Source organism: Cherax quadricarinatus, chromosome 73 (genome assembly GCF_038502225.1).
Source record: "Cherax quadricarinatus isolate ZL_2023a chromosome 73, ASM3850222v1, whole genome shotgun sequence".
In the NCBI taxonomy this organism is placed as follows: Eukaryota; Metazoa; Arthropoda; class Malacostraca; order Decapoda; family Parastacidae; genus Cherax; species Cherax quadricarinatus.
Window position 1 is genome coordinate 6388966 of NC_091364.1, and position 24555 is coordinate 6413520.

At 41.7% G+C, this 24555-nt stretch overlaps 1 protein-coding gene across 2 annotated transcripts in view; it reads right to left on the reverse strand.

The window, feature by feature from the left end:
- The window catches only part of LOC128701148 (uncharacterized), a 140865-nt gene extending 117776 nt beyond the window's left edge, over window positions 1-23089 (reverse strand). Inside the window, exon 1 of one of the 2 annotated variants that reach the window (XM_053794747.2) lies at window positions 22912-23089. The gene's annotated coding sequence lies outside the window, so the exon portion shown is untranslated. Of the gene's footprint in view, window positions 1-22840 lie in introns of both variants that reach the window. The other variant, XM_053794748.2, reaches the window with a different exon arrangement.
- Window positions 23090-24555: the final 1466 nt, after the last annotated feature.

Sequence of the window (24555 nt, forward strand, 5' to 3'; positions counted from 1 at the left end):
TTTCTGGTATTTGTGAACGACATGACGGAAGGAATAGACTCTGAGGTGTCCCTGTTTGCAGATGACGTGAAGTTGATGAGAAGAATACACTCGATCGAAGACCAGGCAGAACTACAAAGGGATCTGGACAGGCTGCAGAACTGGTCCAGCAATTGGCTCCTGGAGTTCAATCCCACCAAGTGCAAAGTCATGAAGATTGGGGAAGGGCAAAGAAGGCCGCAGACGGAGTACAGTCTAGGGGGTCAGAGACTACAAACCTCACTCAAGGAAAAAGATCTTGGGGTGAGTATAACACCAGGCACATCTCCTGAAGCGCACATCAACCAAATAACTGCTGCAGCATATGGGCGCCTAGCAAACCTCAGAACAGCATTCCGACATCTTAATAAGGAATCGTTCAGGACCCTGTACACCGTATACGTTAGGCCCATATTGGAGTATGCGGCACCAGTTTGGAACCCACACCTAGCCAAGCACGTAAAGAAACTAGAGAAAGTGCAAAGGTTTGCAACAAGACTAGTCCCAGAGCTAAGAGGAATGTCCTACGAGGAGAGGTTAAGGGAAATCGGACTGACGACACTGGAGGCCAGGAGGGTCAGGGGAGACATGATAACGACATACAAAATACTGAGAGGAATTGACAAGGTGGACAAAAACAGGATGTTCCAGAGATTGGACACAGTAACAAGGGGACACAGTTGGAAGCTAAAGACACAGATGAATCACAGGGATGTTAGGAAGTATTTCTTCAGCCACAGAGTAGTCAGTAAGTGGAATAGTTTGGGAAGCGATGTAGTGGAGGCAGGATCCATACATAGCTTTAAGCAGAGGTACGATAAAGCTCACGGCTCGGGGAGAGTGACCTAGTAGCGATCAGTGAAGAGGCGGGGCCAGGAGCTCGGACTCGACCCCCGCAACCTCAACTAGGTGAGTACAACTAGGTGAGTACACTCACACACACACACACACACACACACACACACACACACACACACACACACACACACACACACACACACACACACACACACACACACACACACACCTAGTCATGGATTCATTTTCTTACGATGGAAAATTAAATTAACTTTTTTTAAATTTACATATAAACATAAGAAAGGAGGAGCACTGCGGCAGGCTTACTGGCCCACGCTAGGTAGGTCCTCCTCAAACCCAAACTCATCAACAAAAATATTTGGCCAACTCAAAATGCAAGTCCCACTAAAATTCATTCCCTCTCATTCATAAAAACATAAGAATGGAGGAGCACTGCAGCAGACCTACTGGCCCATATTAGGTAGGTCCTTCTCAAAAATAACAATTCCCACCCACGCACCCACCTGTATTTGAAGCTATCCAGTGTTTTAACTTCAATGGACATGGGAACATAAGAAAGAATGAGCACTGCAGAAAGCCTACTGGCCCATGCTGGGCAGACTGTTCCACTCATCCGCTACTCTATTTCCAAACCAGTAGTTTCCTATATGTAATAAAGTTGGTAGAATTACCGACAATATGTAAAGTAAAAGGACACAAGTGCAACTAATGTGACATTTATTGTGGCACAATAAATGTCACATTAGTTGCACTTGTGTCCTTTTACTTTACAGTTTCCTATATCCTTTCTAATTCTAAACTTATACAATTTGTATCCATTATTTCGAGTTCTTTCTTGAAGGAATATCCTCCTGCCATTTTGACTTTTTTTTGTCATTTTGGATTTTTTACTATTATGGACTTTTCTGCCATTTTGGGCTTTTTACATTTTAGACCTTTTGGGACTTTTTTGTTATTTGGACTTTTTGTTATTAGACTTTTTTTTTTTTTAGCCATTTTGGACTTTTCTATTTTTACTGTTGCTAAAAGTAAGAAAAAAAAATATTAAAAGTAAGAAAAAAAATATTAAAAGTAAGGAAAAAATAATTACTTTTAATCGTCAGTAAAGAATTTCAAGATTTACTTAAAAAATAAAATATTATCTTACCCAAAAGTATTTTTTTATTGATGTATTTTTTTTATAAGTTACAAAAACTGAGTAAACCGTCTTAGTTGAAAAGTCATTAACATAATTTTTATTTTTGATGATCTATAATGAGCTGTCTAAAGTGGGTGTGAGTGGGTATGAGTGGGTGTGAGTGGGTGTGAGTTGGACCTGACTAGCTTGTACTTCTAAGTCTGGTGCCTTGCTCCTTTAAGTGAATGTGACCTGACCTGACTAGGTTGGGTTATTGGCTTAAGCTGGTAGGAGACTTGGACTTGCCTCGCATGGGCCAGTAGGCCTGCTGCAGTGTTCCTTCTATCTTGTGTTCAACCTTCCTCCAGACGCATCATAAACACGTGAACCGACCTCAGAGTGAACCAGATTCCTGATCTATATCAAATAAGACAAGAGTGACAAAGATACACAAACACTACGACATGTTTATCAGAAAACGTTTCGGTCAAGAAGTGTTCAAGGTCCCAGGATCGAAACGTTTTCTAATAAATATGTCGTAGTGTTTGCTTACGTGTCTTTATAAACCAATTTGTTGGTATCTATTACCAAGGTTTATACCAATGGTACTAATGGTGTTCACCAGAACACTGGTGCAGTTGGTAGGGCCATTAATGTTATATTGGGTTATGCTTCTCATATAGAATTTGTTGCACTTATCAACAACTAGGCTTCTACCCTTCAAGATTCTCCTTTGTATGGACTGATGAAGCCACTGTGTGGCGAAACGTTTCCTCAATAAAGATACCCAAGAGTTGCACATGTGTCTAATTTATCAACATGTCGGTTCTCTGAACCATTCATCTACAAACCCTTCAAACTGCACTGTTTACTTCAGTTCGTGTATCTAAGGCTGACACTTCAACTGTAAATGATCATCATCCATGGATGCTTTCAATTTCATGAATGTTTATTGTGGCATGTTTGTGCCAGAAGCAAGACACAAGTGCCAGACACAGGTGCCAGACACAGGTGCCAAACACAAGTGCCAAACGCAGGTACCAGACACAGGTGCCAGGCATAGGTGCCAGACGCAGGTATGGTAGGATTGCAAAGAGTGGGGTTAGAATACATCTGTGAATTCTATCTCACATTGGTCTTGAGAGACAACAGAAATGAGGGAGTTCTATCGTGATCCGAGGACGGTAATACGAAAAGAACTTCAGCTGAACTTTACTGACTTGAGTCAGAGGGAAACTGACATCGGTCAGTCCGCCTGTCATCATTCTATCATGCAGGAGGAGCCACATCTCTATGGTGTATCCAACAAAACCAGCAGACTATTGGATGTCACTACATCCAGGCTCCTGCTGGACTATAAGTACCTCTGGCAGGGTTGCATCACCAACTGATGTACACATAACTATATGCAAACTCTGCTAGATGGACTATCATCCCACCCTGCCAGATTGACTATCATCCCACCCTGCCAGATGGACTATCATCCCACCCTGCCAGATGGACTATCATCCCACCCTGCCAGATGGACTATCATCCCACCCTGCCAGATGGACTATCATCCCACCCCACCAGATGGACTATCATCCCGCCCTGCCAGATGGACTATCATCCCACCCTGCCAGATGGACTATCATCCCACCCTGCCAGATGGACTATCATCCCACCCTGCCAGATGGACTATCATCCCACCCTGCCAGATGGACTATCATCCCACCCTGCCAGATGGACTATCATCCCACCTGCCAGATGGACTATCATCTCACCATGCCAGATGGACTATCATCCCACCATGCCAGATGGACTATCATCCCACCCTGCCAAATGGACTATCATCCCACCCTGCCAGATGGACTATCATCCCACCCTGCCAGATGGACTATCATCCCACCCTGCCAGATGGACTATCATCCCGCCCTGCCAGATGGACTATCATCCCACCCTGCCAGATGGACTATCATCCCACCATGCCAGATGGACTATCATCCCACCCTGCCAGATGGACTATCATCCCACCCTGCCAGATGGACAATCATCCCACCCTGCCAGATGGACTATCATCCCACCATGCCAGATGGACTATCATCCCACCCTGCCAGATGGACTATCATCCCACCCCACCAGATGGACTATCATCCCGCCCTGCCAGATGGACTATCATCCCACCCTGCCAGATGGACTATCATCCCACCCTGCCAGATGGACTATCATCCCACCCTGCCAGATGGACTATCATCCCACCCTGCCAGATGGACTATCATCCCACCCTGCCAGATGGACTATCATCCCACCCTGCCAGATGGACTATCATCCCACCCTGCCAGATGGACTATCATCCCACCCTGCCAGATGGACTATCATCCCACCCTGCCAGATGGACTATCATCCCACCCTGCCAGATGGACTATCATCCCACCCTGCCAGATGGACTATCATCCCACCCTGCCAGATGGACTATCATCCCACCCTGCCAGATGGACTATCATCCCACCCTGCCAGATGGACTATCATCCCACCCTGCCTCATTAACTGTTGGAAAACAAAAAAAAAATATGAATTTCGAAACAACTCATACACAAATATTCAAAAAAATGGTCAAGGTATTTTATTCACAATGGCATATTACCAACAATTCCCCCCAAAAAGACCCTGACTCTGCCTATTGTAAATAACGTACAGCCACTTAAACTGATCTAAATTCAATCATACTCTGCTAAAATATAAGATAATACAAATCAATCAAAACCACATATAAACTACACTCTAATGTTTTTTGTGACCCAATTTACGTCAACATCAACAACTCATTACGACCGTGACCAGATATAAACATGTAAACAGTTCATTACCAACTGTAACTTGTCCAGCTGTCAAAACTCTGAAGCCCAGTCCCTGGACCCATTATGTACCTCTGTAATGTTGAGGTACAGTCCCTCGACCCATTATGTACCTCTGTAATGTTGAGGTACAGTCCCTCGACCCATTATGTACCTCTGTAATGTTGAGGTACAGTCCCTCGACCCATTATGTTCCTCTGTAATGTTGAGGTACAGTCCCTGGACCCATTATGTACCTCTGTAATGTTGAGGTACAGTCCCTCGACCCATTATGTACCTCTGTAATGTTGAGGTACAGTCCCTCGACCCATTATGTTCCTCTGTAATGTTGAGGTACAGTCCCTGGACCCATTATGTACCTCTGTAATGCTGAGGTACAGTCCCTCGACCCATTATGTACCTCTGTAATGCTGAGGTACAGTCCCTCGACCCATTATGTACCTCTGTAATGTTGAGGTACAGTCCCTCGACCCATTATGTACCTCTGCAATGTTGAGGTACAGTCCCTGGACCCATTATGTATCTCTGTAATGTTGAGGTACAGTCCCTGGACCCATTATGTACCTCTGTAATGTTGAGGTACAGTCCCTCGACCCATTATGTACCTCTGTAATGTTGAGGTACAGTCCCTCGACCCATTATGTACCTCTGTAATGTTGAGGTACAGTCCCTCGACCCATTATGTACCTCTGTAATGTTGAGGTACAGTCCCTCGACCCATTATGTACCTCTGTAATGTTGAGGTACAGTCCCTGGACCCATTATGTACCTCTGTAATGTTGAGGTACAGTCCCTGGACCCATTATGTACCTCTGTAATGCTGAGGTACAGTCCCTGGACCCATTATGTACCTCTGTAATGTTGAGGTACAGTCCCTCGACCCATTATGTACCTCTGTAATGTTGAGGTACAGTCCCTGGACCCATTATGTACCTCTGTAATGTTGAGGTACAGTCCCTCGACCCATTATGTACCTCTGTAATGTTGAGGTACAGTCCCTGGACCCATTATGTACCTCTGTAATGCTGAGGTACAGTCCCTGAACCCATTATGCTCCTCTGTAATGTTGAGGTACAGTCCCTCGACCCATTATGTACCTCTGTAATGTTGAGGTACAGTCCCTGGACCCATTATGTACCTCTGTAATGTTGAGGTACAGTCCCTGGACCCATTATGTACCTCTGTAATGTTGAGGTACAGTCCCTCGACCCATTATGTACCCCTGTAATGCTGAGGTACAGTCCCTGGACCCATTATATACCTCTGTAATGCTGAGGTACAGTCCGTGGACCCATTATGTACCTCTGTAATGCTGAGGTACAGTCCCTGAACCCATTATGTACCTCTGTAATGTTGAGGTACAGTCCCTGGACCCATTATGTACCTCTGTAATGTTGAGGTACAGTCCCTGGACCCATTATGTACCTCTGTAATGCTGAGGTACAGTCCCTGGACCCATTATGTACCTCTGTAATGTTGAGGTACAGTCCCTGGACCCATTATGTACCTCTGTAATGCTGAGGTACAGTCCCTGGACCCATTATGTTCCTCTGTAATGTTGAGGTACAGTCCCTCGACCCATTATGTTCTTCTGTAATGTTGAGGTACAGTCCCTCGACCCATTATGTACCTCTGTAATGTTGAGGTACAGTCCCTGGACCCATTATGTACCTCTGTAATGTTGAGGTACAGTCTCTCGACCCATTATGTACCTCTGTAATGTTGAGGTACAGTCCCTCGACCCATTATGTACCTCTGTAATGTTGAGGTACAGTCCCTCGACCCATTATGTACCTCTGTAATGTTGAGGTACAGTCCCTCGACCCATTATGTACCCCTGTAATGCTGAGGTACAGTCCCTGGACCCATTATGTACCTCTGTAATGTTGAGGTACAGTCCCTGGACCCATTATGTACCTTTGTAATGTTGAGGTACAGTCCCTGGACCCATTATGTACCTCTGTAATGTTGAGGTTCAGTCCCTGGACCCATTATGTACCTCTGTAATGCTGAGGTACAGTCCCTGGACCCATTATGTACCTTTTTAATGTTGAGGTACAGTCTCTGGACCCATTATGTACCTCTGTAATGTTGAGGTACAGTCCCTGGACCCATTATGTACCTCTGTAATGCTGAGGTACAGTCCCTGGACCCATTATGTACCTCTGTAATGCTGAGGTACAGTCCCTGGGCCCATTATGTACCTCTGTAATGCTGAGGTACAGTCCCTGGACCCATTATGTACCTCTGTAATGCTGAGGTACAGTCCCTGGACCCATTATGTACCTCTGTAATGCTGAGGTACAGTCCCTGGACCCATTATGTACCTCTGTAATGCTGAGGTACAGTCCCTGGACCCATTATGTACCTCTGTAATGCTGAGGTACAGTCCCTGGACCCATTATGTACCTCTGTAATGCCGAGGTACAGTCTCTGGACCCATTATGTGCCTCTGTAATGTTGAAGTACAGTCCCTGGACCCATTATGTACCTCTGTAATGCTGAGGTACAGTCCCTTGACCCATTATGTACCTTTGTAATGCGGAGGTACAGTCCCTGGACCCATTATGTACTTCTGTAATGCTGAGGTACAGTCCATGGACCCATTATGTACCTCTGCAATGTTGAGGTACAGTCCCTGGGCCCATTATGTACCTCTGTAATGCAGAGGTATAGTCTCTGGACCCATTATGTACCTTTGTAATGCTGAGGTACAGTCCCTGGACCCATTATGTACCTCTGTAATGTTGAAGTACAGTCCCTGGACCCATTATGTACAACTGTGATGTTTTGAATATCGCCCACACCATGGGTATGGTGTGAATATCACCCACACCATGGGTATGGTGTGAATATCACCCACACCATGGGTATGGTGTGAATATCACCCACACCATGGGTATGGTGTGCATAAAAAAATATTGAAATAACTAATTAGATTATTTAAGTGAATTAGTACACCACAACCACCCCCACAATTATCCCCTACAACCACCCCCACAGCCACTCGTACTACCACCCTCACAACCACCCCTAACACCACCCCCACAACCAGCATCCAAGCATCACAATTACACCTTTTCTTTACATTCTAATTCATCTCAACGACTCAGCCAGACGAGCAGAGCAACAAAGACTTACCACTTACATCCCACAGGGTGCAAAGTCACCCTCAACCACCACAGTAACTTGGCCCTAAACGACTGACTCTAATCGAAGCAGCTTCTTGCCCCTTCTCTCCTGCTCCTTGAAGCCACAATTACAAGTCTCCCAGCCGAGGGGGATTGCCAAGAATATTTTTATCACCAGTTCGTATCCCGGCAATTAGTCGAGTTTTAAGTCTGACCGAAAAAAGTCACTTATGACCCGAAGCTTAATACTCTCAGTTCTCTCAGGAACGCAAGATTGGTGGGATTTTCTGGGGAGGGGGGAAATGACCACTGGGGGGATGGGCAACTCTCTGGGGTATGACCAGAGAACAGGCAAGTATCCAGGGAAGGAATACAAAGGACTAGGAATTTGCTGGGGGAAATGACCAGCGGACGGGGAAATTTAGAAGGAAATTATCAAGCTGCAGGGAAATAGCGGGGGAATTACTCAAGGTATAACATATATACAACGATAGTACAAGGTCGTGTTTAGTGTATAATGCAAGTGGGGGAACCTCAGCCTAGCTGATGACAATGTATAATGTAAGACATTAATATTAAGAGATGGGAAGAAGAGAGGATGAAGGAGGAAGAGGAAAAAGAGAAGGAGTAGAAGTAGGAGGAGGAGGAGGAGGAGGAAGAGGGTGAGGAGGAGCAGGACGAGTAGTAGTAGTAGTAGTAGTAGTAGTAGTAGTAGTAGTAGTAGTAGTAGTGGTGGTGGTGGTAGTAGTAGTAGTAGTAGTAGTAGTAGTAGTAGTAGTAGTAGTAGTAGTAGTAGTAGTAGTAGTAGTAGTAGTATTTGCATGAACTGGGGAACGTCAGCATGGGTCACACTACGTGTTTCCACACTAAAGGAAGATTTTGCCGTCAAGAACAAAAGACTTACGGCACCAGGCGTCTTCCTTCAGTACCACACTTCCTGGCAAGGCAAGAGGTGTGATGATTTACACTGGTTGGTGAGGTCAGCCTGTGACCTCAGTTGACAGGCTGAGCTGGGAGACTTCAGTAGTGTCATTCTGAGCTGGGAAACTTCAGTAGTGTCAGCCTGAGCTGAAAGACTTCAGTAGTGTCAGCCTGAGCTGAGAGACTTCAGTAGTGTCAGCCTGAGCTGAGAGACTTCAGTAGTGTCAGTCTGAGCTGAGAGACTTCAGTAGTGTCAGCCTGAGCTGAGAGACTTCAGTAGTGTCAGTCTGAGCTGAGAGACTTCAGTAGTGTCAGCCTGAGCTGAGAGACTTCAGTAGTGTCAGTCTGAGCTGAGAGACTTCAGTAGTGTCAGCCTGAGCTGAGAGACTTCAGTAGTGTCAGCCTGAGCTGAGAGACTTCAGTAGTGTCAGTCTGAGCTGAGAGACTTCAGAAGGGCAGTGAGGGTTCCATTATGATTCAAGGTTCATCAGCTACGACAGCTTCGTCGGAGCAGAGCTGCACTTGCTATCACTTAGGAATAACCACTCAGGATGACCTAGCTCAGGCTGGGAGTAACGTAGGGGTGGAGGGGAAATAAAGTAGGGGTGGCAGGGAAATAAAGTAGGGGGTGGCAGGGAAAGTTCCTCATACTCAGGTCTGAAAATATTACGAACGCTTGTTGTGTTCTGTGAGACGCCACCTTCAGGAGGAAAGTTGGGGCATGATACGATGAAGGGGAGGAGGGAAAGAGGAGAAGAGAAGGATAAGGGAAAAGGATGTGGGAAAGGAGAAGGAAAAGGAGGACTAGGATGAGGAGGACGAGGAGGGGGTGAGAGAGGTGAAGAATAAAAGTCACAATTCTGTAGCTGGAACAAATCTTCAGCCCACGTTTTCATTAAAAATTTGTGGCCATGTGATGCGGGAGTTCCTTGGTGAGGAGGAGGAGGAGGAGGAGGAGGAGGAGGAGGAGGAGGAGGAGGAAGAGGAGGAGGAAGAGGAGGAGGAGGAGGAGGAAGAGGAGGAGGAAGAGGAGGAGGAAGAGGAGGAGGAGGAGGAGGAGGAGGAGGAGGAAGAGGAGGAGGAGGAGGAGGAGGAGGAAGAGGAGGAGGAGGAGGAAGAGGAGGAGGAGGAGGAGGAGGAGGAGGAGGAAGAGGAGGAGGAGGAAGAGGAGGAGGAGGAAGAGGAGGAGGAGGAGGAAGGAAGAAGAGGAGAGAGGAGGAGAAGAAGAGGAGGAGGAAAAAGGAGGAAGAGGAGGAGGAGGAAGAGGAGGAGGAGGAAGAGGAGGAGGAAGAAGAGGAGGAGGAGGAAGAGGAGGAGGAGGAGGAGGAGGAAGAAGAGGAGGAGGAGGAGGAAGAGGAGGAGGAGGAGGAGGAGGAGGAAGAGGAGGAGGATGAAGAGGAGGAGGAGGAAGAGGAGGAGGAGGAAGAGGAGGAGGAGGAGGAGGAAGAGGAGGAGGAGGAAGAGGAGGAGGAGGAAGAGGAGGAGGAGGAGGAGGAGGAGGAGGAAGAGGAGGAAGAGGAGGAGGAGGAAGAGGAGGAGGAGGAAGAGGAGGAGGAGGAGGAGGAGGAGGAGGAGGAAGAGGAGGAGGAGGAAGAGGAGGAGGAGGAGGAAGAGGAGGAGGAGGAAGAAGAAGAGTAGGAGGAAGAGGAGGAGGAAGAGGAGGAGGAGGAAGAGGAGGAGGAGGAGGATGAGGAGGAGGAGGAAGAAGAGGAGGAGGAGGAGGAAGAGGAGGAGGAAGAGAAGGAGGAGGAGAAGGAGGAAGAGGAGGAGGAAGAAGAAGAGGAAGAGGAGGAGAAGAAGGGGAAGAGGAGGAGGAAAAGGAGGAGGAGGAGGAGGAGGAGGAGGAGAAGGAGGAAGAGGAGGAGGAGGAAGAAGAGGAGGAGGAGGAGGAGGAGGAGGAGGAAGAGGAGGAGGAAGAGGAGGAGGAGGAGAAGGAGGAAGATGAGGAGGAAGAGGAGGAGGAGGAGGAGGAGAAGGAGGAAGAGGAGGAGGAAGAGGAGGAAGAGGAGGAAGAGGAGAAGAAGGAGGAAGAGGAGGAGGAAAAGGAGGAGGAGGAGGAGGAGGAAGAGGAAGGAGGAGGGAGGAACAGAAGGAACAGGAAGAGGAGGAGGAAGAGGAAGAGGAGGGAGGAGGAGGAGAAGGAGGAGGAAGAAGAGGAGGAAGGAGGAGGAGGAGGTGGAGGAGGAGGAGGAGGAGGAAGAGGATGAGGAGGAGGAGGAGGTGGAAGAGGAGGAGGAAGAGGAGGAGGAAGAGGAAGAGGAGGAGGACACCACAGCCATAAGAATAATCAGTAATTGCGTAACCAACTTAATCAATCAAATATGTCTTAAATATTCAGCAAGTTACACCGACATATCTAAACTATATAATATATACATAAATACACCGCGAGGTGTATGTTTTCCTGTGTATATACAATGATAGATTACTTTAATCTATATCTTGGTTACTAAAGTATTCATGACTTGTAGCCAACATGTTGCACGCAACCTCGGTAACCTTAGCGTAGGCGATAGGTTTGAAACCCCACTAATGGATAGAGGCATGGTTGACAAATAGGCAGCAGAGAGTTTACATAAATGAGGAGAAATCAGAGTGGGGAAGTGTCACGAGCGGTGTTCCACAGGGGTCAGTGTTGGGCCCCCTGCTGTTCACAATCTACATAAACGACATTGATGAGGGCATAAAGAGCGACATCGGCAAGTTTGCCGATGACACCAAAATAGGCCGTCGAATGTATTCTGACGAGGACATTCGAGCACTCCAGGAAGATTTGAATAGACTGATGCAGTGGTCGGAGAAGTGGCAGATGCAGTTTAATATAGACAAATGCAAAGTTCTAAATGTTGGACAGGAAAATAACCAAGCCACATATAAACTAAATAATGTAGATCTTAATATTACGGATTGCGAAAAAGATTTAGGAGTTCTGGTTAGCAGTAATCTGAAACCAAGAAAAGAGTGCGTAAGTGTTCGCAATAAAGCTAGCAGAATCCTTGGCTTCATATCAAGAAGCATAAATAATAGAAGTCCTCAGGTTATTCTTCAACTCTATACATCCTTGGTTAGACTTCATTTAGACTATGCTGCACAGTTTTGGTCACCGTATTACAGAATGGATATAAATGCTCTGGAAAACATACAAAGGAGGATAACAAGTTGATTCTATGTATCAGAAATTTTCCCTATGAGGATAGACTAAGGGCTGTGAATCTGCACTCTCTAGAATGGCGTAGAATTAGGGGGGATATGATTGAGGTGTATAAATGGAAGACAGGAATAAATAAAGGGGATGTAAATAACGTGCTGAAAATATCTAGCCTAGACAGGACTCGTAGCAATGGTTTCAAGTTGGAAAAATTCAGATTCAGGAAGGATATAGGAAAGCACTGGTTTGGTAACTGAGTTGTGGATGAGTGGAACAAACTCCCGAGTACAGTTATTGAGGCTAAAACGTTGTGTAGTTTTAAAAATAGGTTGGATAAATACACGAGTGGGTGTGGGTGGGTGTGAGTTGGACCTGACTAGCTTGTGCTACTAGGTCAGTTGCCGTGCTCCTTCCTTAAGTGAATGTGACCTGACCTGACTAGGTTGGGGCATTGGCTTAAGCCGGTAGGAGACTTGGACCTGCCTCGTATGGGTCAGTAGGCCTGCAGCAGTGTTCCTTCTTTCTTATGTTCTTATGTTCTTAATACAGTGGTTTCTCCAGTTGTCTAATTCTTGGCAGTTCTGTCGAACATAAATCTGAAGGTAAGATTTCAGTATATATGGTGTAATATATGTACAAATATCTCGCACATAGAAGACTGAAAGCTTATAAAAAAGTTTCGGTCGTCCAAGACGGACCGAAACGTCGTTATAAGCTTTTCTTTTTCTCCTGTGCCCGTTATTTCTGTATTGTTCCAGTCACGGTATTGTTCCGGTCACGGTATTGTTCCGGTCACGGTATTGCTCCAGCCACAGTATTGTTCCCGTCACAGTATTGTTCCCGTCACAGTATTGTTCCCGTCACAGCATTGTTCCAGTCACAGTATTGTTCCAGTCACAGTATTGTTCCAGTCATAGTATTGTTCCAGTCACGGTGTTGTGCCGTTGTGTTCTTTATGGTCTGATACAAATGGTTTTGGATACTGGACCGAAGCAGCCACTGGCTGGCGAAACGTTCCCTCAATACACATTGCTAAATGCTACACAGGTGTCTCAGTCTTCAGTATATATGATGGTGTTGTTGACAACACTAACAACCTGCTGGATCCACATCAAGAATCCCAGAATAATACGATATTTCAGTTTTATCATCCGGAAATTTTTAACTTACGTCATGAATCGCAATTCTGGTCGTAATATTTAATACACGGATATTAATGATACACAAGACATATTAGAGAGCAAATAACCTTAAATTTTTAAAGGGATGGAGGGGTAAGCCAGTGGAAGGCTTCGGTCAGATGACCTAAAGCTTCAGCTGCGGGCCATCATATGACTAAGACCCGAGTCGGGAAACACTTGCCCTGTTTCCTGGCTAATCGTACCTAACCTAACCTAACCTAACCTAACCTAACCTAACCTAAGCTAAGCTAACCTAACCTAAGCTAACCTAACCTAGCCTAACCTAACCTAAGCTAACCTAACCTAACCTAACCTAACCTATCCTAACCTAGCCTAACCTAACCTAACCTAACCTAACCTAACCTAACTTAACCTAACCTATCCTAACCTAACCTAACCTAACCTAACCTAACCTAACCTATCCTAACCTAACCTAACCTAACCTAACCTAACCTAACCTAACCTAACTTAACCTAAGCTAGTGACATGTTTTTCCTCGGTCATCTCGGTTACCATACTTACTACGACCATTTTTTTTTGTGGTTGAATATGTTGTTAAATATACAAGTGGGTGAATATACCGTGCATCAGATATTTTTCCACAAGACTGGCAGTCAGTAAACGAGTGGACAAGTGAAATGATAAAGGAGAAGAGACACATGTGCAACATCTGGGTATGTTAGGTAAGACACATATGCAACAGGTAGGTATCTTTATTTCGAAACGTTTCACCTACACAGTAGGCTTCTTCAGTCGAGTACAGAAAAGTTGATAGAAGCAACTTTTCTGTACTCGACTGAAGAAGCCTACTGTGTAGGCGAAACGTTTCGAAATAAAGATACCTAACTGTTGCATATGTGTCTTACCTAACAACCTGTCGGTATTTTATACCATTTTATTATTCAACATCTGGGTATCTTTATTTGTAGACGTTTCGCCATCCAGTGATTTTATCGGTACATAATGCGAAGACTGCACAACTGTATACAAAAGACTAGGGAATCAGTCCCTTCTCAAGATTACGGTGATCTTCATCAACTCCAAGGCTGAGGGACTGATTACCTCGACTTTTGTATGGAGTTCTACAGTCTTCACGAAATAAAGAAAATAACAATGGGATATAAATAAGGGGCTGAAAATAGTTAACCAAGACAGAATTACCAAGAAATGGGGGAAAAAATCAGGTATAAAAGGAATACTTTAAAATACATTCTGGAAACAGAGTTTTAGGTGAGTGGAAAAATCTACCAAGCAACGTCTCTGAAGCAAATAAACATCTGAAGACGACCTTCATGTTAGCAACGTTTCGCTTTCCAGGAGCTTTGTCAAGCTGGAAACCGAAACGTTGTCACAATTATATGTCGCATTAGTTGCACTTGTGTCCTTTTACTTAACATATTGTCGGTAATTCTACCAATATTATTACGATTTTCATAATCTGGTATTTGTTTGGGTCAAACTCCAGCAGCCACTTCTCCGGCAACCCCTTTATCCTGTCCAGGTCTCTTCCGAAGCTCGCCTATTTCGCATCCTTTTACTCAGCTTATCAGTTTTGCATCTTAAGAAAAGAGGGAACATTGACACATGATAGTAACAGCAATGGCCCCAGTAACAGACCCTGAGGGACTCCACTCATTATGCACTTCCTTCATTACCTCTGTTCTTTGTTTCCTGTCCTTCAGAATCTCCCTGATCCACTGTGTGTGTAATCCTTTTAACTTTCAAGGGACTGACGTGAAATTGCTCTGTCAGATCTATTTTTGTACCTCTATATGGATCTGCTTTAATTAATATCCATGTTCAGCTCGTCTCGTTTCTTTGGTGTGTGTGTGTTAGTTACCATTTTGTCCTAGGCACATGTCGATTAGACACTAGGCCTGTTGTGTGTGTGTAGGTGTGTAGGTGTGTGTGTGTGTGTGTGTGTGTGTGTGTGTGTGTGTGTGTGTGTGTGTGTGTGTGTGTGTGTGTGTGTGTATGTGTGTGTGTGTGTGTATATATGTGTGTATATGTGTGTGTATGTGTGTATATGTGTGTGTGTGTGTATATCTGTGTGTGTGTGTGTGTGTGTGTGTGTGTGTGTGTGTGTGTGTGTGTGTGTGTGTGTGTGTGTGTGTGTGTGTGTGTGTGTGTGTGCGCTGGTATAGATATAATAATACCAGTTGCTAACTGTGCCACTACAAATCACGGCCAATAGAAAGTCGAAATGCGTAAATTCAATGCCTGGGGTTTCTGAACACGGTTGGCTGGAAACCAGGACTCCTGGTTGCTGACTTGATCCATCAAGCTGTTAGTGCCCGCTGCCCTCAGTCCAATATATGCACCACAACCCGGCTAATCAGGAATTGTTTTTTCTTCATTATTTTTTCGAGTTCCCTCTTGGAGACAGCTATGAATTTATTAGTAACCTTCCTTTGTGCTTATCATCAAAAAATTCCTCCAACCAACAAGTAGTACCACGTCTTATATATATATATATATATATATATATATATATATATATATATATATATATATATATATATATATATATATATATATATCACCACCACCTTAGAACTGAAATATGAATTCTTGGGTACAACTTAGTTACAACAGAACAGACAACAAGGGAAAGTGAGTCTGACCTGTAAGTCAAGGAGTCGCTCATTTACAGAGTTACCTAACACCACAAATGATGTGGTTGAACTTTAGGTATTAATGACTGAGAACAAAAACATGATACTGAATTTATAAATAAGTCGCATGATACAACTTTCCAAGGGACTCAAAGACCAGCTATTGAGAACTGAATATTGTCTGGACAAATCCTTCAACTCTCAGCCCCAAACATCATCCTGTAAAAGCAAATACTGTAAAAACCAGAGATAATCCCAGGAGACAGATGAACATACACAAATAAATTATTGACACTAATGATTTCGCCCTAAGCCAAATAATAGTTGAGCTAACTCTCTATTTTCTCACTTCATCTGTCATAGTGGAGTGATTTATATTGCTTTTTTTTTCACTTAAGTTTTTACATCATCCGCACACACACACACATATCCATTAGTCTTGTATTCCTTGTGGCAAGTCATTTATCTAAATTAAAACACTATCGGAGCAATGACAGATCCCTGTGGCATCCCGCTGATGACGCCTCCCCACCCACCATATTTTTCCCGTTATATCTGATCCCATTTTCCTAACAGAAAGTCTTTCATCCATTGTAAGAGGATACCTTTCATTTCATCTATGTATGACAGCCTCCAGATTAATCTACCATGAAGATCTTTCATCAAAAGCTTTCTCAAAGTCTACATAAACAAAATCTACCAATTCATATCTTTCTTGAGCAAATTCCACAATTCCAACGTAGCAGCTTAACAGATTTAATAAATATTACCTGGAGTTTACCTGGAGAGAGTTCCGGGGGTCAGCGCCCCCGCGGCCAGGTCTGTGACCAGGCCTCCTATATATACACATGAATCAACAAACTGAACTGCTCACTAAGTACAAGGTGTTTCAAAACGACAGACCCAATTTCTAAGCAGACTGCTTTGAAATTGGGGCAATCATTTTAAAACACCCTGTATATTTATACACATTCCTCTAGCGAGTTTTTTCCCTCAATATTTTAGCACATCGTCGAAACCAATTTTTATTTGAAAAGATTGTTCCCTGTATAGATTGGTACAGTGTGTACTATCTTCCAGTTCTCCGCCAATTTACATTCCTGTGGTTAAACTGTAAACAAAATTCGAAGTGGATAGCGTAATTTTACTGTTTATTCTTTGATAACAATTGTTGATATCCTGTCTGCTCTTAATGTTTACAGTGTCCATTAATAATTTCTCTACTTCCCTTTTTTTTAAAGATATTTCAATATCTTTCGTTTTAATTATCTGTTTATAATAGACTTTTCTTATTTGTTAAATACCCCGAAGCCTTTTATTTAATACTTCACTTATTTTCTCTTCTACGTCAGTGTTTATGTTTTATTCCTTGATCTTTGGTCGTTGATTCTTGTTCCTTGATTCTTGATAATTCATCTTCATTCATTTTTTCCCAGCAAACTTCATAAATAAATTACTACTATCAACTAATACTTCTTCATAAGTTTATTCCATTACATCTGGTCACTTTCTTGATTACCTTCCACTTTCTTTATCAGTTACACTTCCCACCGTTCTCTTTCTCTCTCATTTTTTTCTCTTAACAAAGCTCTCCACGTCTACCATTAACCCGTTCATTATTATTTTGCCTTATAATCCTCTCCTGTAATAAACCTTTAGAGTCCATTACCAATGATGTTACAAAACTTTTTGTACAATATACGTACATCTGTCCTTTGTACAAATAACGTACATCTGTCCTTTGTACAAATAATGTACATCTGTGCTTTGTACAATTAATATACATCTGTCTTTTGTACAATAAATATGGACCTGTCCTTTGTACAATTACTGTACATATCTGTAAAGTTTCAGGACATCAATGCTATATAACAGCCTACTAAGGCGACTGTAATATCATTACGCACAATATTTTTCTTTCATATAATCTAGTTTTTCCTGTTCATATTTTCTCCCTCTCCTAAGTCCCCAGTCTGACAGCTCATGTTATTTCCAGAAGAACATGTTAACTCTGTCCGGGTGGTTTATGTTAGTTTATGTTAAAAATTATACTCTCTCTCTCTCTCTCTCTCTCTCTCTCTCTCTCTCTCTCTCTCTCTCTCTCTCTCTCTCTCTCTCTCGTTTATTAAATGTTAGGGTCTAATGGTGACAATGTGTTGTTATGACACGTCACTTCACTTTACAAGTTTATTTAGGCACAGCTACACATAAGTACAATTATCATACATAGTGTAAATTATAGTTAGGATAACCCTTAAAAGTCACACAAAGTGACTTATTTCCATTGGAGTCCTTGACTTATTTCCATTGGAGTCCTTGACTTATTTCCATTGGAGTCCTTGACTTATTTCCATTGGAGTCCTTGACTTATTTCCATTGGAGTCCTTGACTTATTTCCATTGGAGTCCTTGACTTATTTCCATTGGAGTCCTTGACTTATTTCCATTGGAGTCCTTGACTTATTTCCATTGGAGTCCTTGACTTATTTCCATTGGAGTCCTTGACTTATTTCCATTGGAATCCTTGACTTATTTCCATTGGAGTCCTTGACTTATTTCCATTGGAGTCCTTGACTTATTTCCATTGGAGTCCTTGACTTATTTCCATTGGAGTCATTGACTTATTTCCATTGGAGTCCTTGACTTATTTCTAGTGGGGTCCTTGACTTATTTCCATTGGAGTCATTGACTTATTTCTAGTGGGGTCCTTGACTTATTTCTAGTGGGGTCCTTGACTTATTTCCATCGGCGATCTAGACGATACATAAAAAATCCATCTGTTACATTTATAAATTTTATTGACCATGTGTTTGCTGGTCCAGCCTCATAAGCTGACCAGGGTTTTTTTTTTATGGGTAAAATCTCCGATTGCATTAATGTGCATTAATGTTTCTTCTTTTTATGTTCACTCTTCATTAATGTGTATGTGTGTGTGTGTATGTGTGTGTGTGTGTGTATGTGTGTGTATGTGTGTGTGTGTGTGTGTGTGTGTGTGTGTGTGTGTGTGTGTGTGTGTGTGTGTGTGTGTGTGTGTTGGTCATGTGGGCTGCGCAATAAAACAAAAATATTGCTACATTTAAAACATAAACAACACCAACACCAACATAAACATGTTCTAATATAATGTGAAATTTAAACCTCTGCTGTCTAGACCAGGAGAGCGGAAACGTGTTGGTCTCTCTCTCTCTCTCTCTCTCTCTCTCTCTAGCGTATGTCAGAACAATCGATAACTCGCTACCTTTCTGCCAATTTTTTGTCAAAGTTTCCCGTGCTTTTCTTCCCTTTGCTTTCTTCTTAACTTTCTCTCCTTCCCCTTTCATCTTTCCTCTCCCTGCCTTCTTCCTTGTTCTTCCTCCCAGCAGCAACACAGCCCAGGCCGGCCACTTTAAAAAGAGTCTCCGCCACCACTTTTCCCGGCGTCACTTACAACACTTTACGAGTGACGTCAGAAGTGCCTGAGCCCCGGAGCTTCTACTTAATGGCCTCCCCCTCCCATCCTTCCCACCCCTCCCCTGCCCACTATTACCCCCTTCCCAGAATCACCCCCTCCTCTTCCGTGTTCCCACTGTGTAACTAGAATGGGGCAGCAGCACACTGCTGATGTATCCAGTTTTATTCGAGGGGAAAAAATCATTACTTTACACACCATTATTTCCCCTCCATTCCCTCCCCTCTTCCATCATCCCTTCCCTCCCTTCCTCCCTCCACACCAAGACATGTCTGCTACACGTCTAAAGCATCTGACATGTCGTAAGACAAGTGGCTAAGACTAAGGCTTTTTTCTCAGCTGTTTGACATAGCTGTTTAATATCACTTAGTTGTGATTATTGTCTGATAACATAACTGTTGTTAGTGTTGTTACTGTTGTGGTTGTTGTAGTTGTGGTGGTCGTTATTGATGGTGTTGACGTTGTTGTTGATATATGTACGTATGTATGTATGTATGTATGTATGTATGTATGTATGTATGTATGTATGTATGTATGTATGTATATACGTATGTATGTATGTATAAGGATTAAAAAGGCACAATACCGTGACTGGAACAATATATAAATATCCCGTCGATAGTCAGTGGTTGAAGTCAGACCGAAACGTCGTTAAACGTTTCATTCTCCTATGTGTGGGGTTGTGTATGTATATATGAATATATGTATGTATGTACGTATGCATGTATATATGTATGTATATTAATGGTTGGTTGATGGGGTTCATGACCTGACCAGCGAGGGAAGGCTGTTGTTTCCTTCCTGCCAGTCCTCTCGTCTTGTATGAACCCCTACGGGTTTAGTATGTCAACCTGACTTAATAAGAATACTATTACTACTGGTAATAATAATAATAATAATAATAATAATAATAATAATAATAATAATAATAATAATAATAATTGTAATAAATTAAGAGAAGAATTTTTATTACTATTATATATATATATATATATATATATATATATATATATATATATATATATATATATATATATATATATATATATATATATATATATGTTACTGCTATGAACATAGATGCACATGATAATGTGTATATACCTTCTTGATGTTAGTTCTGCCAACAGCAACAGCCTGGTTGAAAAGGATATCAGCATAAAGCCTGACTGCAGACCGGGCTGCAAGGGTATAAACAAACTCTCGAAACCGATCACGGGTACATCTTAGTTATATCACTTGTATATCCTGGGTATATCATAGTTATTATATTAGGGGGATACCACAGGTATAACACAGGTATATCACAGGTATAAGCAGAATTTTGATAAATGATCAATGCCCTTCGAAGTGAACAACAAAAATGTAACCAAGAAAAGTTACATCATTTAACTTCTTTTGAGTTAATTACGGAGGAAGGTCAAGAAAAATGACCGTCTTCACAAAGTCTCAAACACCCCACAACACAACGTACTCCCTTGCTTATTTGCTTACTTACTTACCTGGGGGTACGTGCATACAGAAATACATCAACGAATATATACACCGAGAGGTGTATGTCTCTCAGTGTATGACACTGTGTTTATTTAAATTCGTATTTTAGAGACTGAATATATATATATATATATATATATATATATATATATATATATATATATATATATATATATATAAAGATCACAGTAAACGGGTGATATCACAGCATGCAGAACAACCACTGTGAAAAAATAATGACATTCCATGTGCTTTCGTGATTTCTCACATTATCAGTGAATGTGAGAAGTCACGAAAACGCTTGGAATTTCACTATTTTTTCACAGTATATAGAACACTTATTATTAACTTCAACTCAGTATTCCTGGAGAGCTACAACACAACTCAAAGAAACAATATAAGAAACAAGTACTTCTTTCACTCGTCAGGTGTTTCAACTCGACCTCTGCAAGAACTCCATGAGAATAAAATCAATCTCAACTTTGCAACTTCCTTCCCGAAGATGCCCCTCCCCCTAAAAAAAGGCTTTGTTCCCCACAGGATGGGTATAGGGTGTATAATATATTAAACTAACGAAACTATTAGCCGCCTGCTTGTAAAACGTAGTTTAACACCTTTACCTGATCTAAATTTGACTTCAGATTAATTTAGTTAAGAAGAAAAAGTCACAATACCGTGACTGGAACAATACACAAATAAGCCGCACATAGGAGAGAGAAGCTGTGACGATGTTTCGGTCCGACTTGGACCATTTACGAGTCACACTTTCACACAAAGTGAGGGAGCCATTGAGAGGGGGACACGGACGAATCAGAGAGAGCGAGAGAGAGCAAGAAAGAAGGAAGTGGAGTAGTGGTAGAGATAATATTAGTAGGGGAAGTAGCAGTAGGAGTAACAGCGGTAATAAACAGTGGAATAATTTGTGGATTGTCTCTTAATTAACCTCTACCCTCTTTCCCCACTCATTATCATTCACTGTCTTGTCGCCATCATCATCATTTTGTCTCACCATACACACTCACAACTGTGAACGCTATAACAACTGTTAAAGATCCTCAAATGCCTCAAATCACAAACCAAATTGTTAAAGTTACCGAGAATATCAAAGATGATCAACTATGTAATTATCTGTAACCCAACTTAATTATATAACCGGACTTCAGTTATAGGTTAATTTGAAGGTCGCCCAAAATTGTTTGCTTAACCAAGATCTTTGTATAACATGTGTTTGTAATGTTAACTAACCATATATCAGGTGTATACTATACTTCTTAGAGATTATTATTATTATTATTATTATTATTATTATTATTATTATTATTATTATTATGATTATTACTATTATTACTATTATTATTTTTACTTTATTATTATTATTATTATTATTATTATTATTATTATTATTATTATCAATAATATGAGAGTGGTTCTTATTCCTTGGACCAAGAGCACTTTGTTAGAGCATCAAACATATATAAAATACTTTAACTTATATTTTTGCAGTTATTGTGTTATCTGTTAATATTTCCCAGGAAGGGGGGCATCGCCCCCGCGCCCCGGTCTCTCTCCAGACCTACATACGAAAGAAGATATTACAATAAGAAATATAAAAAAAAACACATTGGAAAGTAATGGACATACTACTAAAAGTAAATAGAATTTTGTAGGGTATTTATATGTTCATGAGATTGATAATAAACCCAGCCAACCTGTCAGAGTGCAAAACGTTTGACAGGCATCAGTTTGACACACGTATGAGTAACTCACTGCTCCTCAGCTATATATATATATATATATATATATATATATATATATATATATATATATATATATATATATATATATATATATATATATATATATATATATATATATATATATATATATATATATATATATATATATATATATATATATATATATGTTCGTTTAGATATTGACTTCATTGGGTTATGTTAGAATAAATGTACATAATGTACTATCATCTGTGCCTGGGGCCAGGAGCTGTGACTCGATCCCTGCAACCACAAGTAGGTGAGTACAACACTTGTGTGTCCTCTAGTCCACCATAAACAAAATAATGTATGGTTTGCAACAACGTAAATCAAAACTTACCATAAACATGACATAGAGAATAAATCGTACATTTCTGCGTTTCACTTCACCTGAGTTGAAATTTCACTGACCTTCGAAACGAGCGCCTCTTACATCCTTCCTGGGGTGATTTACCTCGTTTCGCGCACACACAAACTATTTATATAGGTGTATATAGACGTGTGTATGGATGTGTATAGTCATATATCCTACACTAGTCCTTTGTCCGCACCACGTCGCGGCACTGGCAGCACTGTCCATCCCGGCAGCGGGTTGGTTCCTCACTGGCCCAAGGTGTCGTACGGCAAACAAGGATCTGCCAGGCTGTCACAATGAGTGTAAATTCCTGGTGGAATTTTTTTTGTGATTTGTGCTAGAGAAGAGGCGGAATTGTGTCTATGTGAGGGAATAGTGATGGAGAGTGATGGGAAGGAGACAGATATGGGAAGATAGGTAGATAAATACATAGTCAGAGAGAGACAGAGAGAGAGAGAGATCTTGAAGACATTCGTCAAATGTCTTAGTTCCATCCATATAACCCTCCCTCTGTGTGTTTCTCCCTCTCGTTCCTCCCCCTCCTTCCAACCGTCTATCACTCACCCTCCCTCTCTCAATTTCCCCTCTCTCTCCCTCTCCCTCCGTCCCTCACCCTCCATAACGACCTATCTCCCTATACAACTCAGTTAATCTTAATAATCTAACATTGGTCACCCAGGACCAAGGCTTCTATAATTTTTATTATAATGCCAAATTGTAGACAATTACATTAATTTTGTGAAAAAATAATTAAAATTCCCCAACGGCAATCATGCGCCATAGGGCAGAGAGTTGCCATATATATCAACACATGGGATATATACACTGAGAAGGATATATATATATATATATATATATATATATATATATATATATATATATATATATATATATATATATATATATATATATATATATATATATATATATATATACATGTATATATATATATATATATATATATATATATATATATATATATATATATATATATATAGTATATATATATATATATATATATATATATATATATATATATATATATATATATATATATATATATATATATATATATATATATATATATATATATATATATATATATATATATATATATATATATATATATATATATATATATATATATAGTATATATAGTACCCTTCTCCAGAACATCACTCCATCTGAGATCATATATACCCAGGATGACTCGAGTATGGAACACATTCGTACAGCATAATGATGTCAATGAGATAAAGCCAGTTACCTGGAGGTTATTCCGGGGACCAACGCCCCCGCGGCCCGGTCCATGACCAGACCTCCCGGTGGATCAGGGCCTGATCAACTAGGCTGTTACTGCTGGCTGCACGCAGTCCAACGTACGAGCTACAGCCCGGCTGATCCGGCACTGACTTTAGGTATCTGTCCAGTTCTCTCTTGAAGGCAGCCAGGGGTTTGATCAAATGAAAATGCTGGCCCACAGATGGCTCCAACTTCATCCTGTTCCCTACTTGTATGTCTCATAACAATAAAAATGCTTTCAAATGAGCTGATGTAGGTAACAGCTCTTAGCTTGTCAATAAAGTTAGGAATCCTTAACCTGTAAATAGCTTGTCAATAAAGCTAGGGATCCTTAACCTTGTCAAACCCTGTGTAAAAAAAAAAAAAGAAAGATGAGCAATGGGATCAGGAAACCCTCC